Genomic DNA, 8,609 nt, shown 5'->3' with positions numbered 1-8,609 from the left:
TTTTATTGTGGTATCGTTGACGCCGTTTTTCCACAATGCATGGCAGCATTCCAACTTCCATACAGTTGTTGGATTTAAGAGAAACAGATTGAAAAAGAGAGAGAGGTGCAGCTGAGAAAAGGTGACATTAAGTCCTTAGTATGGATCAAACTCTCCCAACACTCGATCCTACATTTCCCATAATGCAACCAGATGGTCACTTCCTGCCTGGTGAACGGTCTTTAAACCGTCTCAAACTGTAACGCAGGTTTTCTGTTATGCATCTGTAGCCCTCAAGCCCAAGCTGAGGTAACTCTAAAGACATCACTATGACATCAGGGTTATCCCCCGAGAACCAAAGAAGGCATTGTTACTTTTACAGGCTGAGGAGGACCAGTTGTTCTGCTAACCGTGACCAGTAAACTGATTTACTCGTGTAGAGGAGTGCAGGTATTAAGGAGCGGGCAATATGGACAACAAATGTCATGTCACAATTTCTTTCGGGCAGGATCCCGATCCAATCACAATCATTTTACATACATGTTACTGAACAACCAAACCAAAAACACACTGACATTTAAATATTTAGAAGTTACTCTTCAAAATCCACATAAATCACTCTTTTACATTGGCATGAGTCAGAGCCACTTATTTAAAAATAGAAAATGTCACTTTGAAAGCTGGTCCGTCAGTTACTCACATTTATTTCCTTCTTTCAAAACAGTGGTGAAAAGCACCAGAAATGTTGGGAGTTGAGTTTTCATGAAAACCAATTTATGCCTGGTGTCTTAACTGCATGTCAAATCATTCAGAGCACTCAAAGCACTCTTTTCTAAAGCCCAACGCTGTTTTAACCGAAAACTCAGCTGAAAAACACAAAAACCCTGAATCCCTCAGCGTCTCTCTTTCACTGTTTTGAGACCGTGAACGTCCGCAATGTCTTGGGTTGCGGTTCTTTGAGAGAACCAACAATTGCTTACCATTTGGGAATTTTGGATGAATATATTTCCCAGATTTTTTTCTCTAATCCGGTTTTCTCATTGTAATCAGAATCTTTGACATGATCAGAAGATAGAATAATGCTGATTTTCATATAAACATTTAATTGATGGTGTGATGTGTGTGTCTGGTATTTGGTAATCTACAGAGCTTCTTTAAGCTCCTGGTTTGGGTTTCATGGCACATCCGTTTCACACCAAAAAGACAAAGTCGGCATCTAACTGGTGAAATATCGAAAAGCTAAAGAACCAGATAAAACCAGTGCTAAAAGTGAGAGTGAATTTACCTTCATCAGGTGGACCCAAACATGACTCTCACATTCCTTCTCGTCCTCTCTCTGCTCGTCTCAGGTGAGTGGGCGGAGTCTTGCCAACCTGAGCCAGCGGGACGCTATGCAAATCCTGGCGGCCAGTCAGCGTCCAATCACCATGCAGATCAAGGGCCAGAGGGCGTGTGGCACCGAGGCCGACAGGGGAATCTGGGAGCCGCTTCCCCTCAATCTGCAGCATCTTAATCTGCCCCTGCCACTGATGGCGGGGCTCAACGCCTCCAGCCCCTCCTACCAGGACAGGTAAACACACACACAAACACACACACACACACACACACACAAGTCCTTTAATACACACACACACACACACACACACACACACACACACACACACACACACACACACACACACACACACACACACACATACACTGTGTAAGATGCTGTTTAAACATTCTCTTTTTCACAAACTAGGTTTTGTTTTCGAGAACCAATAAGAAACTCCGTCACAAATCACTTTATATTGCGATTTGGTTTGCAGACTCACATCGGATACATTTAATTTACAAGCACATTTGCAAACAACTACAAAAGTTACAGCAGATCAGAGCAGTGAAGTGATGAAGAAGAAGTCACCGTGATCAATGTGAATGATGGACAAAGCGAGTATATCAGGGTTATGCGCATGGTTTAAAAAAAGAAACGTTTCGCCTTGAAGACATTTTAATTCCGTGTTCTTGTCGACTGTTTCAGACATTATTACAGCCATCTGTCTCTGCCACAAGATCACTGTGAAGCAGGACGGTACAGCTACCTGTCCAGCTCTCCACGGGACACCGTGGACATCGGCCACCAGGTGACACTAAACAACACACATTGGAAATGTTACAGTTTAAATGCAGTAATCTTCAAAAAAATATTGGATATCTTATCATATCTGGCCTCAGCAACGATTGGCTGTTTAGTTCGGACTTTACAAAGGATTCTAGCAGTTAAATAATAAACGAACAAGCCATAAACATAAAAACGCTTCGTCATTGTTCCCCATCATGAATCCCTCAGGATCCAGAACTGACTGGTCGTGGACCAAAGGGACAGAACTGCTTGATGGGATGTTGCAATGCAAACCTGGAGGAACCGAACGGGTTCCACAGTCAGGTAACCAGAACTGTGTTGTATATCTTATAGCTGGATATCCTAATTTTTAAATAGCTGTGTCAGTTAAGATAACAGACTTTCAGTACTGTCACCAAAACAATGACCTTTCTCGTTTTTGAGTAGAGATAACAGAAGCTGAGAGGGATTGCAATTAGTTTTTATCGCTCTATAAATATAATTAACAATATCTTTTGGTTAAAGACTCAAGTGCACCATGCGTAGTGGGAAGAGGGTGTGGTAGTGCATTCTGCCTATTCTTATAGCATTGGTTCACAACCAGAGTATAAGGAATAAGGGATGAGAGAATATTTATCAGTTTTCGGCAAAAACGTAAACAAACTCGGATGACATGCTTCAGCTGTTAAAGACGTTCATGTTCAGTAGGAACCAAAAGGCCTGAGTCTGAGTGTTGCAGAAAGAGTAAGGAACTCTCACGTATTGAGAGGCGGACAAAAACATTTGGGGTTTTGATCTTGTTGAAAAGAGAAATACAGAATATGGGGACCCTTATTGTTTAAGGGTCATAAGCCAAACTTGCTCAAATATATGAGTTCAATGATCAACATTTATACAAGAACGTTGACTGGCTAAAAATAAAATATACAATTTGTATTTAATTATGGAAATGGCTGATAAAAGGATAATTAAATAGATTCTGAGCAAGAAGTCACTACTAACCTTCTGTACTGCCACAGAAACAGTGAGTCATCACTCAGAAGGTCCCACACAGATAAAACATAACAAATGCAGTTATTTATAGCGTGTTAGTGTGTGTATTTGGGTACATTAACTTGGATGCCTGTTGTTGCAGACAGACGACGAGGACTTCATGCTGGAGAAGCCACTGGGCTTCCTGCCGCTGCACCACGAGCTCGACAGCGGCCTCGGCTGGACTGATGGGTCCCTCCACCAGGGGGACCTTTCGGGGCTGGAGACCGAGGAGGGAGGCCTGGAGGACTGTCATTCGCACGGGGCCCTTGCCCCGGGGGGTTGCGGAGGCTTCGGAGGAGGCGGCTCTCCTTCCTCCGAGTCCTTTATTTCCTCGGAGCTCAGCGACTCGGGCTTCTACAGCGTGAGCACCGGGGAGTTCAGGCACTTCCAGAGGCTGCTGGAGAAGCGAATGCGGATGTACAATGCCCGGCTGCAACATCAGGGCGAACCCTGCGAGAGGCGCGAGCGGCGCGACAGCTGCCCCAAGAGCCACCGCGAGCTTCTTGAGGCCATCCCCGAGGCGCTGGCCATGCAGCCTCAGTGTCCACGCCTGCAGCTCGAGATGGACGAGGACGCTGGGTCCATCATGGATATCCCGCCCCGCGGACTTTTCAGGTAGACCGTATTTCCATGGCAACAATCAGCAACACCTGTTGACAATGAGAGGCAGAAGCAAATATGGCTCAGTCAGTGGTTGAGAGACAACGTTATGGAGCTAGAAATGTATCGAGTTTTCTGCTTTTGCTTCACTTGTACATATTCATACCTCACACTCTTAAAGTTTTCCACATGGCAGTATTGACAACTGGAGAAGTATGTCCCTAATTTATACCAGCCTAAACCAGTTGTTAAAACCATAGAGAAAGTTTGCTGGATTTAACAAATGCTTTTTTTTAATTTTGTTAATTTACCAAGAATACCAAACCAATTATTCAAGGTTGCATAGCTTTGTGTCATAGATGAACTTAAATATGAATCTAGGGTTAATGCTTTTGTTAGACTGACTTCACGTGACTCCTGAATATGGATTTGTTGACCTCACTGTCTGTCTGTATTTCCAGGGTTTCATCGGTCCAGTTCCATAAAGCTGACCGGCCCTGTCTGAACCGTCACAGCTCCAGCAGTGGAGCCCTCTTCAACCCCTCTCACGCTCATGCTGGAGTCTCACGAATGACTGCCCCGGTCCTCTCCACCTGCAGCACCCCCTCCAGCCACCGGAGATCACTCGTACCCATGCAGCAGCACCACCAGAGCTCCAGTTCAGTGGGGATGCTGAGGAGAAGCCGAACTCTGCACCATCGCCCTCCTCCACAGGAGTACCGCCGTCGGGCCAGCCACCCGGCTTCCCCCTCCTACTGCGCAGCAACCATGCACCACTGCGGAGGTAACAACGTCCTCCCGCCGGGCCTGCCAGAGGAAGGTGAGCTGGTGGCTGGTGTGTTGGCTTCTCACCCAGCAGGCCTGGCCCTCTCGCCACAGCAGCACCCCAGCGCTATGGGGCACATGAGGGGCACCAACACCCACGAGTGCTGCTACGACAACAACCCTAATGCCCAGATCGCTCACCACGACTGGTGGCACTCGCAAGAAAGAAGCTTGATGCCTGAACAACTGTTGACAGAGAGGGAAAGAGAGATCGAGAGGGAACTGGAGCAAAAGAGGCAAATGCAAGAGAAAGAGCTCGAGAGGGAGGCGCAGATTCAAGAGGAGATGGAAAGAGACAGGCAGCAGGAGCTGGCGAGGTGCCGAGCACGAGAGCAGCAGCACCTCCAGGGTTTGATCCACCCTCCTCAGGCTGGAGACGTCAATGACACCTGGCCCAAACCGGCCAACCGTCAGTCCCAGGGTGGCGGGGGAGGCAGAGGTCTCTACAGCACCATGGAGGGCCACACAGGGGCCGGCTATGCTGCTGGATGGGATGCAAAGATAGGACACATGCATGCATGTTCAAGCCCTAATCCCAGTTGTGGTTTGCAGCCAAAACTTAATCCGAACTCCAAACCCAACGCGACCTCGCGGATCTCCAGGAACCAGCTCCTGAGAGACCGGGCATCTCAGCTGGCGGATGAGCGCAGTGGGATGAGCACAGATGAGGAGAACAATACCGACATGCTGATGGGTCGGTACTGGAGTCGAATGGAGAGAAGGGAACACTTCCTGTTGGCCCGCGAGCAGAGGCAGCAGCAGCAGATCCATGCCAGAGGAGGGACTATGCGCGACGTCATCATCAGGGGAGGAGCCATCACTGGGGGTGGAGGAGCCTCCGTTGGAGACGGAGGCATGCTGGACAGCAGAGGGGGCGGGGCTTTTGCAGAAGGGAGGTGCAACACGGTCCTGGAGCTAAGTCAGAGGAAGCTGAGCCGCATGAGGAACAGGAAGCTGTTGGACGACTGGACGACAGTAGAGGAGCTGCTGGCTCACGGGACCAGGCTGAACAACCAGGACGGCACGATGTGTACCAGCTCCCTGCTGACGGTCACCACCGTATAACCGCATGGACACCACGTCTAACTGTAACTCTGTGTGAGTGTGTGTGTGTGATGTTACGCTAACAAAACGACATTTAAGTAAATCCTCGTATTCGGTCTTCTCCGAGGTCAGATGGATATCAGTTTCATCTTTGTGTGTCCAGTACAGAGAAAAGTCCAGTACGTGTTCAGCATAGCTTAATCTAAAAAGAAGAAAAAACTAAAACTTTACAACAACTGCAAAGCTGACTGATTTAGAGCTGCAACGATTCTTTGATTAGTTGCAGCTCTATTCAATTAATTGCCAATTTTGAAAGTCGATTAATTGGTAATGTAATTCAGTTTTTTTTGCTCTTAAGTGACAGTAAACTTTGAGTTGTGGACAAATAGCATTTTTGAGAACGACACTTTTTATAATTTTTCTGACATTTTGTAGACAAAACAAATAATCGATGAAATCGTTAAAATAATTGACAACGAATGCAATCGTTACTAACTTGGTTGTTAGTTGGACACTCCAGGCAGAGTGTACACACTGCACTGTTTGCCACCCTGCTGTCCGAACGAGGTCCTCTTCATATCTGTACTGGAAGCACTACATTTATACCGATATCCATCCCGTCACAAGACGGCGAACAAGGCGATTTACGTAAATGTCCGACTGTTCCTTTAATGAATGTGCGCGCGAGAGGGAACCTCACTGTCATCGCTGTACATCACCTCAACTGATAGCTTTATGTGTGGCTGTGTCACCACTGTACAGCACTCCGGACACGGCGTGTGCGTCAGTGCATGACGCTTGTAAAGACAACGGAACAAGGTCGGGTGCGCACGTGCGTTTGCATCACGTGCTTCATGCTATACATCTTATGCTACATGTATTTCACAGAATCTTTTTTGACAAGAATTACAAAAACAATGTGGGTTAAGACTCAAATCCTCAAACAGACCATGAGATTTCGGGGAGCAATACTGTTCTGCGTGATGTACCTGGCTGTGCACTAACGATAGACCACATCAGCTGTAGCAATGCAGAAAAATGACAACTGAGATTTGATACCAAATCCTGAATGGTTTTTATATAAACTCTGTTTACAATTAAAATATCAAATCGGTGGGAGCTTTTGTAACTGAAATGAAGAAGAAAACAACCTGATTTATTTGGTTGTTAAAACACTAGTGAAACCGTGTTGATCAGGGATGGGGAACAATGTGCCGAGGAGGTTTTGCTGAGCTGCAGCTTTAATCTAGAAAAAGTTGTGTTTCAGTTGGCGTTCACGTCGTATAATTCAGACTGCACTTATTTGGAGTCGTCAGTTGCAGAAATATCAGATGTATCAATACAAATGGCCACCACCACAAGCAGTTACGTTGAAATAAAATTAAGATTCAAATATATAAAAAGGAGATATAGACTCAAAATGAATGAAAAAATAGGTAAAATGATCATAAATAGCTCAGACGTAATGTCTATTTATCTGGTGTGGCTACAATCAGAAAACAACAGACTTGTTGCACAGTTATCACGCCTCCATTGTCTCCAGTGTAAACATGACTGGATCTGTGGGCAGCAGCCTACGCATCCTTTGTGATGACGACTGAACTTCCTTTATATTATGAGCCTGCGCAGCTCACCGTGTGAAGCATTGACACGACGGAAACAACGGCAATTAAAACTACGTTTTAAGAGCACCACGAGTTGTAGGCTACGCCGCCTAAATAAAACATAAAACATATATTCGTGTTCTTATCGGGAGTTCTCTCCCCCCGTTCCCACTGTTCTGCTGACACGGCGTGATAAGGTATGTTGGCCCTTCGTGGCACATGGTTCTCTGTTCCTGCTGGTGTCTTTACTGTTGGCGGGGTGTTTACAGACCTACCTACCCAGGTAACAGCTTATGCATGTTTACTGAAAGCTACAGTGATGCGTTGACTGTGTGGAGACAATTTCAAAGAAAAGAGGATACGCCTCAAGTCAACCGTACCTTGTCCAGGCTGCTGCAGCGGCTGTACTTTGAGAGCTCAAGTCAGTGCTGACATTCCACTAAAAGCAGGCACATTGTGAGTACATCTGAAATCTTCTGATTCCAGATCTGCAGTTCGGGAAAAAGTGCAATAATACCTCAAGCTAGTTTTAATACGACGATGACAGTGTCGCGTGCGCTTCCTGTCAGGCGTCCATCGAATGCAGTAACTCGTTTTAAATCAAACAGATGCACAAACGTGACGAGTCACCGCAGGCGCACAGTAATCCTTGAATCTAAAATGGCGAGAGCAAAAGGTTATGTAGATATTTACATTATTTCTTTACATTGTTTTCCATGAGAGGGACCTAAGAAAACAAACTTTTCGCACATCATTTTTTATACTAAAAAGTTTTCCCTACCTTTCTGTACCAGGGACGGAGGCCAGTGGAACGACTGTAGATAGAACGAGTGTGTGTTGATGTTTTCTTTATAAACTATCATAGTGATTTGGGGAAGAAAAAAATAAGTTTCTTGTCATTGTGTTGGACATATTTCAATATTTTTCTTGTGGTGGTTATGAAACCAATGTGAACAGTTTAAAAATCTACTTGATTTACTTAAAAGCTGGTGAACCTTTGATTTACCATTTTCAAAGAGTGAACACAAAATGTGAATATTACTGTCTCTTTACACGGCTAAATTGAACTTTACTGTTGTTTTGTGTCATTATGACATGTACATATTGATTTTGTCAGAAAGTGCAGATGAGGTTGGAGTTAGCAAAAGGACATGCTGATGCCATCAGACGCCTCCAGTGGTTTATCATGTGATTCTGTAGGTTTATAGCTGTGTTATGGAGGCTGTATATACAGCACAGAGATTAACATTGTAGTATTAGTACGTTTTAACACTCACAATAGTCAAAATTCATGGTTCAGTTTGTTCTGAATGTTAAACGTGGCATCCATGAAGTATAAATAGGATCACTGACACTCTAATGCTTAAAGGAACACGACAACAATTCCAGATGAATCTCCTTGTTCCCGTTCTCCAGAG

The sequence above is a fragment of the Cyclopterus lumpus genome, chromosome 5 (assembly GCF_009769545.1).
Source record: "Cyclopterus lumpus isolate fCycLum1 chromosome 5, fCycLum1.pri, whole genome shotgun sequence".
Lineage (NCBI taxonomy): Eukaryota > Metazoa > Chordata > Actinopteri > Perciformes > Cyclopteridae > Cyclopterus > Cyclopterus lumpus.
The sequence above is the reverse complement of the archived record's forward strand: the minus strand, read 5'-3'. Positions refer to the sequence as shown.